Here is a 12,196-nt window from a genome sequence, read left to right as displayed (position 1 = left end):
CATACGAATCAATAAACCAATAGAGGCTTTATTATAACTATTGAGATAATCTCACCAAACATGCAATTGTTTCTTGTTTGTGCATATTCTTTTCGAATCCAGCATAGACTAAACACAAGATAGTCAAGAAATTATACCAAATATATACATTTCGTCGTGGTTTGCAATTGTTGCCGTGGTAACTTTTTTGATGAGAAGTTTTTTTTTTTTTGTAAGCAATTAGTATCTCAAAGCAAATCTCAGAAAATGTCTGGTTACTTTCCAATTTGCACTACCTCATGTGCCAAATACTAGTAATACAATAAGGGTCTTGTTGTTCGTTCTGATAACCTGAGGGTAAAACATACCAAATATTCAAACAATTAATTGTAATGTATACAGGACTACGAACTTACCAAATGCTTATTATTGAAATAATGTGTTTTGAAATTTTAGCTTTATACAGAATGTCTGGAAATTAATTCATTGCTTGAAATTGATCAAGTACGTGAAATTGTCATGCAGAGATATGCAGATGAATCTTTTGCAAGTCAGAATGCTAATACTAATGAAGAAACAGAAATCGTATCAAAACTACGAGGTAAAAAATATGCGCCAATAATCACTGTATTTTAAAACCACATGCCATCAAATCTACTTCTCGCATTACAATGCCTGTATGTTAATTTTTCTAAATGAATCGTGTGATTAATATCTTATTTGACTAGTTTTTCTTTTTATTGTTAGTTCTTAACACCCATTTTTTGCATCATTACGTTATAAATACAGTAATTGAAAGCACAATTGTTGTTGCATCGTTACATAAAAAAAAAATTGTTAGCAATTTTTATTTTTTTGTGTAAAATTTTACCTTCAAACTATAAGTTATTTGACCATTTTCAAAGGTTGTGTCATATGTGTCATATGAGCATTAACTATTTATATAAAAATGAGGAGATATTGTATGATTGCCAATCAGACTACTGTCCACCAAAGTTCAAGGAAGGGGATGAAAGTAATTATAGGCAACCGTACATTTGTATGTATAGAATGACATATCATTGATAACTTGTTAAGTGTTTACAAATATTGTATGATTTTGTTTTGCTACTCAAAAGACGTGTTTGCTGAACTTCGAGAAATTGGAAGAAACATCGAAGGCAATCCTGATGTAAAAAATGTTATTGAAAGGATCGAAAACGAATACCAACTACTAAAGGAAGAGTCAAGGTTTATTATATTTGTAAAAGCCAGAGCAACCGCAAAAGCCTTAGCAGAAAGACTACCAAGTTACCTACGTAGTACTCATCTAACTGGTTCCCATAAATCTGTAGAGGAAGCTGGTAAGTACTTTTCATCGTATACATAAGAATTACATGATTGTTTGATAAAAAGTGCAACATCCTAGCACAGTTTTAATCCTTTTATAATGAAATGGCCATTCTAAACGCATAGTTTTGACTTACATATCATATGAATGAAATTGTAAAATCCATTTTAACTTTTTTATCCTGAACTTCTGTTACTGAACTCTAACTCGTCATGATTCCACAGTATTTCAAAACTTAATACGAATAATTGGTATGTTCTGTTTGCTGTACAGTTGAGTGTAAATATTTGCATGCCACCAAACTTAACATTTTTAATACAATAAGATAAGCACAATTGAATTGTGATTTGAAAAATATGTATGCGCCAGTTAGCACCATTATGATAATGTTATCATTCTCTACAAGCACCGTTTTGAATTTGGTTTGTGTTGTTAAGTCTTTATCGTTCTTTTTTTGGTTTTGTATATTCTTGATGCCCGCGTCACACTGTCCCGATTTTTATATACGATGGACAACCAAATGCGAAAATAGTAAGTTCGTACGAAGTTAGTCCCGATCTCGTTAAAATACCAAAAAGTGACCGAAGCAAGTACGATGAATAACGAAGTCTATACGATAGTGCCGAAATTATATACGATAGCAAAAGATGAACATACGAAGGTTAACCGAAGACGGGTATTTAAACTTCATATCTCAGCCGAAGCCTACACGATGGATCACGAAGGCTACACGATGGATTACGAAGGCTACACGATGGATTACGATGATGGCGCGATGGCCATACGATGTCTAAAAGACGTCGTGTACATCTTACGATGCATTTAAATTATATGCCGAAGGCATCACGCGTTTTAAATTGTTTGATAAATAAAGGTAAAATACATGTATGTACATAATACAACTATACAAACGATCTAAAAATGCGTTCTACCTGTTTTGAACTTTTTTATGATACGAACAGAATTTCGACAACATATCGTTTCTGTACAAGTCTGCCATGCATGGCGGGAAATCGATCTTTTTGTCTAATTCTTATAAAACTAAGTTAATTATCCCCTCGCCTACTTCATGTAAGTTGCGTGTAGATAAAATTGTTATGGACACTCTAGAACCAAAATGCTCAAAACTTGGTATGGTGTTACTCGTTAAGAATATCTTAAGCGCTATTGACTTTAATGTTCAAAGGTCAAGGTCACAGTGGCAGTTGTAATTCAAGGCAATATCACCCTTGTGGACACTCTAAAACCAATATACTTCAAAAGATTTTAACCACATTTGGTATATTGTTCCTCCTTGTAATGATCTGACATTTTTTACGTTCAAGGCCAAAGGTCAAGGTCATGCAGATGGACTTGTTTTTTCTCCATGAAATAGCATAATACACAGGAAATTGGTTGCTCATTTGTTTACCTGCTGGTTCTAAAGACAATATTAAAGGTATTTCCAGTTACTGAATGTTTTGGTTGATTTCTAAAAAAATCGTTTATGTATCAAATATGCATATTAAATTTACCATTTTCTGCATGTGTCATATACAAATGTAGTGTCCATATTTGTCCCCAATATGTTACATACGAGGGGATGCCACGCTCGGCATTGGCTTGTTTGAACTGTAAAATGTGTGCACTAGTCTGAATAACCACCAATAAATATGCCCATGTTTACTGATCTATCTTAAAGGTAAGGTAATGGGTTCGTTGATCCCTTTTATTCAAAAAGAGCTCTTTCCAGGAGAATATCATAATAATATAGACAAAAGGAAGAATATGGGGAAACAACAAATGCGGCAAAATATGACATATAGAAAAAAAAATGGTTATGGAGTAAACATTCGTGTGAAAACAGCTCAGACGATACATAAAAAATCAGAATAATGAAGAAAAAGTTGGTTTCCCTATATACGTGTACCTGCAGTGTTGGTGTACGAGGCGCGTTTATGATTTTCATTATGTTACTTGATATGAAAAATTGACAAAAAATAATATTTTACTTGTAAAAGTAAATCCTGAGCCTGTAATAGCTGCTCTTCTTGTTCCATTTGAATTAATAGAAACAACGCTGTCGCCTTTCTTGTCCTCATAGAATCATATGATATGAGCGCCATGTTTTGTGAACGTTTTTCTTAACTGTCGTATTAGACTGACCAGTGCATATCGCGCATGGCACTTTATGTAATGTATTTTAGCGCGAAAATTAACTTACATTAGCTGGATCTATTGCCGTCATAATTCCATCTTGTCGCCTTCGTACTTTTATTCGATGGCAACACGACGGGATAACGAGGTCTTCACGAAATCGTGTTGCCATCGTAAAACCTTCGGGTAGCTTCGTGATTCATTCGTGTAGACATCGTAATGTCAAAACTGCCCGATGGAAACGATGGAAACACGAATGCAATACGATGTTCAAAGATGCATTCCCGGTGACATTACAATGGTGAGGATGGTGATACGAACTCAATACGAACCCTCAACATCGGACGCACCTTCGGGGATTTTTTAACATGTTAAAAAATTTAGAACCCTTCCCGAAGTTGTCGCCGAAGGCTAGAAAAGTTGCCGATGATTCTACGATAGTTAAAGATGGCACTACGAATAGCCCGATCTGGATACGATTAGTCCCGATTTTGAAAATTTCCATAATCGTGTTGCCATAGGGGTAAAAATCGGGACAGTGTGACGTGGGCATGATAGTCTGTTAATAACTTTTTCGTTATTAACAATGTCTTTGTTATCTCGTTCTCGAACTCTTTTAATTCGCCTTTGATTAATGTTAGGTAAACGAAATGCGTCTATAGCTTACAAAAAGGGCTGCTGTGGATTCATTTAATTTCGCGGATACTAATTTTCGTGGTTGGAGCAAAATTGCAAAATGGTGGATATTTAATTTCGTGGTTTTGGCAGAGTCTGCATTCATTCCTTTAGAACATTTGTATTTCGTTGAACATTTAAATTCGTGGTTTCCATGTTCCCACGAAATCCAGGAAAATTGGCATCCAACGAATATTAAGTAATCCACAGTAGTTCGACAAACGAACGACAAAATTATTTCATGTCTACCTGACAGTGTGCGAATTTCAAACGCGCAATTTTACACTAGTACTCAAAACCCTCCATCCTTGATGGGTGCATTTTACATAGACAAATAAAATCGTATAATATAATCAAAATGAGGATGTTAATTTGATGTGTCCTCGTTACATTTGTTGTTTTTATAGTGATTAATATGATAACACAATGTTGACTGCTGTACCCCTATTTTTGACATTTTTAACTATTGTGTCTGTTTGTTTTCTTCAAGCATCTTTGACAATATAATGGAATGTGATACGACTGTCATACAAGTGAGAGGTATGGCTAGCTATAAAACCAGGTTCAATCCACCATTTTCTACGTTTGAAAATGCCTGTACCAAGTCAGGAATATGACTGTTCTTGTCCATTTGTTTTTGTTGCGTTTTGTTATTTGATTTTGCCATGTGATTATGGACTTTCCGAATTGATTTTCCTCTGAGTTCAATATTTTTGTGATTTAACTTTTTACAGAACAACCTGCGTTTTGTGTAACATAAAAATATGTGTGAAACATTTGTTTTAGAAGAGGGGCGAAAATACCAGAGGAACAGTCAAACTCATAAATTGAAAATAAACTGACAACACCATTGCTAAAAATGAAAAAGACAAACAGATAAATTATAGTACATAAGAAACTAAATATTGAGCAATACGGACCCCACCAATAACTGGTGGGCATCTCAGGTGTTCCGGAAGGGTTAGCAGAACCTGCTCTACATGTGACACCCGTCGTGTTGCTTATGATATGACAAACACAGTAAATATTCTAGAACGGTAGGTCACATTCATGAAAAGAAAGGGGACGGTTTTTACGACGTTGGAAAACATCCGATATCATCTATGAAACGGTTATTCCATAACGGTCAACCAACTCGTGATTGCGTCTGTAAAATTTTCGTAGGGATGATGTCAACTTCACCATTTGGAGCTATTGGTTTAATAGCTGCCTTGTTAACCAGCAACACTCTATCAAGGAAATCATGATATGAAATACAAGCGCGGAAATATCGCATTAATTGGCAGATATATATACTCCGTAATGTTCAATGTTGCCAAGAATACAAAGCCATTTAAACATGTTTTGAACCTATTTGAGTTCTATATCATTTTAAGTTGAATAGAGGTTTAAACTCACAGTTGCTTGATCAAGTTTCTTAATCTATTGAAATTAATAATATTTTTTAATAAGAATACATTTTACAAATTCCTGTATGTTCTCTATTCAATAAGTGTTGTTCAAGTTAATTATAAACTGTTTCATCGACCACCAATTATGAAGTAATCATTAATACATATTTTCTCTAATACAAGGTCTCCCTGCTCATGAACAGATAGAAGTGCTACAGAAGTTTAAAAGTGGCGAACATTTGTGCATTGTTGCGACATCAGTAGGATGTGAGGGTCTTGATGTTCCGCAATGTAATATGATGATCCGATACAGATTCAGTGCAGATGAAATAAGCAGCTTGCAAATGCGCGGTATGCATTGATATATGTATGTAGCTATATATAGACAAAGGAAGATGTAGTATGAGTGCCAATGAGACAACTCTCCATCCAAATCATAATTGTTAAAAGTAAATCATTATAGGACAAGGTAGGATATTCAACACGGAGCCTAGGCTCACGTCGATCAGCAAGCTATAAAGGGTTCCAAACATTCCTAGTGTAAAACCATTCAAACGGGAAACGCAACAGTCTTATCTATATAAAAACGTGAAACGAAAAATACTTAGGAACCACATTATACACAGACGACAAACACTGAACATCAGATTCTTGACTTAGGTGTCTGCTTCCTCTATAGCTACTTAGAGCATTAAATAAAAACTTAAATATGTACAAGCTTTGATAATTTGATAATCATTCATCTCAAAATAACTATGATGTGAGTATATGTTTTAAAATAATATACTTAAAACATAAATTTCAAAAGTATTTAATAAAATATTAGAAACGAGTTCATTTGAAATACGAAAATTCATTGCTTTTCAATTCATGAAAAAAAATCAAAATAAAACAACAGTATATTAAGTTAGATTTTCTGATTTATTTACAACACATTACATTTTATCAATAAGGACAATTTGTAAGGTTTGTTTTACAATTTATCATTTAGAACATAATTAAATTATAATTTTCCCAGGTACTTTGTATCACCAGCAGTGCTAAATCAGTGTTTATCAGTTTACGCATATATTATCTAAAAGTATTATAATTTATGATAGTGTTTGCTTCTTCTCTATTGGAGAAGGCTTCTAAGCAATGCTAATGATATGAATTTTATGTTGATGAAATTGAAAACAAATGGATCACAAAGTTTTTACTTGTCAAATAAACAACATTATTATTTGATTGCCACATATATTAATGCTGCTGTTCCTTATGATGTTATTTAAACCAATTTCGAATAATATACACGGTATGTAAAATATCATCCATCACTGAAAAATATACGTTTTAATTTCATGTGTCGGAAGCACTTTTATGAATTTACCTTCATCTATATGATGGATGATCTATAGTGCTGTCATCTCCGAAAACTCTAAAATAGGCAAGAGTCTTAAAAACATAGGTTTTGATTTTCCTAAGATTATGAAATACCCAGTGTCAATTTAGTTCCATACAGCCATATCAAAAATGCAGAACAAACTGTGGCAAAATGATTGTAGGGGTTAATTTATCATTGGAATAAGCAGGACTGGATACGGGACTAGTGAATAGGAGGAGCATGTGAGGGGGATAGGGAAGTGAAAATCAAGGACAACCTGACCACTGGTCTCGTAGCAAACTAATCAATATTCAGTCAACTACATTCACAGACCAAAACTCAGTTGCACAACAGAATATTATCCAGAGAGATACAAACAAAAAAACCTATTACAGTAATAAATAAACTCATCATAGATTACAGGACTAAATTTAGTATATACGTCAGACGCGCGTTTCGTCTACAGAAGACTCATCAGTGACGCTCGAATCAAAAAAGGTAAAAAGGCCAAATAAAGTACGAAGTTGAAAAGCATTTAAGACCAAAATTCCTAAAAGTATTGCCAAATACAGCTAAGGTAATCTATGCCTGAGGTAGAAAAGCCTTAGTATTTCAAAAAGTTCAAAAATTTGTATACAGTAAATTTATAAATATAACCATATCAATGACAATTCATGTCAGCACAAACAGTGTTGAGTACTGGGTTTGTGATACCCTCGGGGAAATAAATCTCCACCAGTAGTTTCATCGACCCAGTAGGTGTAAAAAAAACTCATCATAGATACCAGGACTAAATTTAGTATATACACCAGACGCGCATTTCGTCTACAAAAAACTCATCAGTGACGCTCGAATCCAAAACAGTTAAAAAGGCCAAATAAAGTACAAAGTTGAAGAGCATTGAGGACCAAAATAATAGTTCCTACTCAAATGGTGTCCCCATCTTGTCATTGTTCCTAAAATCTAAACATAGACAATCATTATTGAAATAAATCAATAAATACTTGTAATTTATAGGAAGAGTACGCAAAAAAGAAGGACGCGAGGTTATAGTTGGCACTTCACAGGAATTTGAGACTGAAAAGAAAAACATACAGAGGCAGTATCTAATGACACAAGCCATAGACGAAGTTTCCAAACTTAATGTCACCAGAGATATAGCTATAGCAGAGAAAATTATATATGAAACAGAAGAAATCGAAAGAAGGACCGCAAATATGAAGCTAAACCAAAAAAGAAAGGGGCTATTTACTATCAATTGTAAATACTGTGGCGTTGTAATTACCGATGGCGATTCAATGCGGCAAGTAAATGAGAAATTATTCCTTGTGTGTGACAGATCAATGTTAACCAGAGTTGATAGGAGGCAAATACCTAAAAAGAAACAAAGAGAATTTGATGGGATTAAGAAGCTAGGTAAAGCATACGGACTTGAGTGTGGACATAACTGGGGTTCAATAGTTATCTACAATGAGTGTGAATTTGTTGCGTTGTCACAAGACTATATCAAAATATTTGACCGTCAGGCAGACTCATTCATTAACTGTGAGAAGTGGTATGATCTGAAATTTAAAATAGAAGAAATTTCTGATGACGACTTCATGAATTACAATAGATAGATTTGTTTAACGAGTATTTTCTTTAAGAGGTTCTATCTAGGAATATAGTAATTTTAACCATAACGCATAATGCTATGTTTTGTTCAGACTTGGGGTAATTGTAATTGTAATCGTTAATCAGCTGTAATTGATTACAATTTTTCAAGTAATCATTGTAATCATTAAGCAGCCAAAAATCTGATTACATGTAATTTAATGTAATCAATTACTTCTCAAAATACCCTGTTATCCTGATTACGTTTTGATTACATTCTGATTACAGTGAAAAAATTCTTAAACTGTGTTTATGTTCAATAAATGAACCTTTTTGTTATTCTTCTTTGATAATTATTCAATATGTTAAGATAGTTTCGTTTACTTTATAAAGCATGTTAATTGATTTTTAACTTCTGTAAAAAAAAAACTGTTACAGTATTGAAAACTCATCATTAGCACAAGAAGAGACATACAATACAATTATATGTCACCCTTATCAAAACATATTGTACATATATTTACAATTTAAAGATGTACATATATCTTTTTGATAATAACTGTTATTTTCAATTAATAGTAATATTTTTCACAAACCCTATATTATAATCTTTTGTTTATATTGTGATTTTTGTCAACTTTGAATTGACAGGTAGGAAATCAATAAAGGTTTGTTTTTATTGCAATTACCAAATAAGTATAGCTGTAGGACAATATATATGATAAAAAATTAATAATTAGCACAAACTAAATAAAAAGTTGGACACATATCTTGTTTAAAATAAGCCATTTTTTGTATGTATTTGGACTGGACATGTAAAATGCAATGATGTATAGTACTTGTATACTTTTGTTTACAACATTAATCACAATTCCATTAAAATTTTACATAGTTTTTAACTAGTAACTTTATTTCATCCATATTTTAACCTCCACAAGCTGCACCTTGAAAACACATATATAGTTTGGAATAGGTTAGAAGACAAACAGCAAACTTTTTATAAAGTTATATTTAATTGAAGTCAAAATAATTCAGAGATCACTGATGATAAAGTGTAATGCGCATTATGGATCAAAAAGATCATAACCAGTGACACAATGTTCATGTATGTATGTAGTGAACTTTTGTGGTTTATTAAATAGATGAAGTTTGCAGTTAACATTCTATAATATATCAAACAAAATCCTTTCTAAAGCATGCTATAGTTATATTAAACGTTTATTCATTCACATCATTCAAAATGTGTGCTTTTTGTAAATTCATTGTAATCAGATGTAATCATGATTACTTTGCCAATGTAATCATTAATTTAATCAAACACTTTCAGAAATGATGTAATCGTTAATTTAATTTAATCGTACAAATGACAAAGTAATTGTAATTTAATCAATTACATTGAAAGTAATCAGACCCATGTCTGGTTTTGTTTAGTCCAAAACACATAATTGCAAAGAAACGTTACCAAAACTAAATCATCAAAAGATAGAAATATCTTTGTATAAAAAACATGATAGATATTCTGTTTGATATATGTGTTTTGGACCATATGAGTAATTGGACCGAACGCGTATGTTCAGGACCATACTCGTATGGTTATTAATAGGCCGAAACAAATTTCATTTTATAGACACACCTAATTTGTGACACCTTTGGAGGTTATGTCCTATTGCTTAACGTTCATCGAATGTATTAACCAGACGATATGCGTTTGGTCGGACCATTTGAGTTTATAAGCATATGGTCATGACCATACGGTTTTTGTTTAAATATATATGGTCCGGAACAAAACACATAGAAAATAATAAAACAAATAATGCAAAGTGATGCCCCTTTTTTTCACATACATATTAGTATAAACTCGGGTTTTTTAAAAAGCTTACTTGAATTTCGGAACATTATTTGTTGATGAACTACTTAGATATATTGCTGTATTATTGACGACTGATTTTGTTGGTTTTATATTATACGCTTCATTTTACGACCTATTGTGTAACTAGGTAAAAAGAAGTTTCGCAAATAGTGCAGGTTCAATGCTTTAACTTTATATTTTTTTTTCTCTCAAAAACAGTCTAATGTTAGACTTTGGTGTTTGTTTATTCCGTTTAACTTGTTTAATCATTCCCTCAAGAATTTAAAAATAATGAAATCCATAATTCGTAAAAACGGATTGTATGTTGAAATGTAAATTACTTATGTGGTCGTGATTGACTGATTTGCCTAGTCCAAAACTTATATTAACCCTTTTTTATAATTATAACGCTTCTCTGCGGTTAGTATACATTTGTGTTCATTCCTTTCCCGTTTTTTAGAAAATTAAATCGATAAACAGGAATTAAAAGAAAAACTTAACAATACAAATGTGTTTCGTTTTAATACATTTAAAAAAAGAAGACATTTGGATCCATTTCTCTTTTCGAATCTGTGTGTCTGTCATAACAAATGTTGATAATGAGTCTTTTTCGTTCATCTCCTTTAATCATTTTGTTTTGTTTTTGTTCTATTTTTGGTTCTTGATGCAAACATTAATATTTATATACAATAAAGTACAGGCAACACTAAAAATCAATGATCAATTATATTAGCATAATTATGTCATCTGTTATGTAAATTTTATATACCATGTTTAAGTATGGTCTTTGCAAAAATAAACATACGTTGTAAGTAATACTGACTGTTTTATTTAATGTTGATGACTATGAATTAAAATATTATCATTTTTGTTTGAATAGCGGACATTCGGAATAAAAGAGAGAATTGAATAAATGCTTTCTGATAATTATAAAAAAGATGACAAAATATATATTCGTTTTTAATATGAGCAAGAAGGACTGACAGAAAATACTGTCGTTTTTTTTCTATTTATAAAACAAATCAAAATACAAATGGCCGCAAAAAATAAAAAAACCTTGACAGACAATATCAACATCTACGTATACGTTGATGAACAGTGAAAATCAAATCTTAAAATCTAACCAAAGAATTACACCATAGATAATAGTTGAAGTATAGAGTTACACTGTTTGATACATAGATACCTAATCAATTTCTATTTCAGCATGTACATTGTACGCTTAATTTTGCTCTGACCTGATAGTGTCATAATTTTAAACATTTCCTCTAACAAACTTTATCGATTTGAAATTATTTGATCGACTTGATTCTTGTTCACTTTTGTCGTTGATGTTAATTTATGAATGTTAATCATTAAAATGATATTCTATATTGTTCGTTTTCCATAATTTATTTAATTAAGTTGATGTTATTTTTATTAGTACAGTCTGTACTTATGAAAGGTATAGTTAGTTATAAGACCAAATATCTCGGTTTGAGCCAAGGTTCTTTGTTGAATGCCGTACTTTGACATATAAAAAATTTACTTTTTACAAATTGTGTAGTATCATTGGCACTCACACCACATTTTCTGTTATCTATTAACCATACAGTGGTATGAGAGCCGTGGTGAAGTGGTTAGTACATCGGACTGCTAACACACAAAAGTTCCTGGTTCGATTCCAGTATGAAAATATTAGGGACAGAATTTTCGGCTCTCCCTTGACACCATTTGCGAGTATAGTTTTAAGGAAATGATGATAGTCCGTCGGATGGAGACGATAAATGGCTGGCCCGTGTTAAGAGAGAGCCATATATCTTGCACGTTGAATACGCCTTTATAGATTTAGAAAAAAGAGCAAGCTAATGCCGCTACAAGGCAGCACTCGCACCCGTAAA

General features: G+C 32.3%; 1 protein-coding gene across 2 annotated transcripts in view; it reads left to right on the top strand.

Annotated features, from left to right (window-relative positions):
- LOC143044804 (antiviral innate immune response receptor RIG-I-like) overlaps positions 1-11,690 on the top strand; it is a 29,051-nt gene extending 17,361 nt beyond the window's left edge. The window contains exons 11-15 of one of the 2 annotated variants that reach the window (XM_076216970.1): positions 436-580; positions 1,098-1,322; positions 2,635-2,747; positions 5,695-5,862; positions 7,892-11,690. The gene's annotated coding sequence lies outside the window, so the exon portion shown is untranslated. The remainder of the gene's footprint in view (positions 1-435; positions 581-1,097; positions 1,323-2,634; positions 2,748-5,694; positions 5,863-7,891) is intronic. The other variant, XM_076216969.1, reaches the window with a different exon arrangement.
- Positions 11,691-12,196: the final 506 nt, after the last annotated feature.

Source organism: Mytilus galloprovincialis, chromosome 9, assembly GCF_965363235.1.
Source record: "Mytilus galloprovincialis chromosome 9, xbMytGall1.hap1.1, whole genome shotgun sequence".
Lineage (NCBI taxonomy): Eukaryota > Metazoa > Mollusca > Bivalvia > Mytilida > Mytilidae > Mytilus > Mytilus galloprovincialis.
The sequence above is the reverse complement of the archived record's forward strand: the minus strand, read 5'-3'. Positions and strand labels throughout refer to the sequence as shown.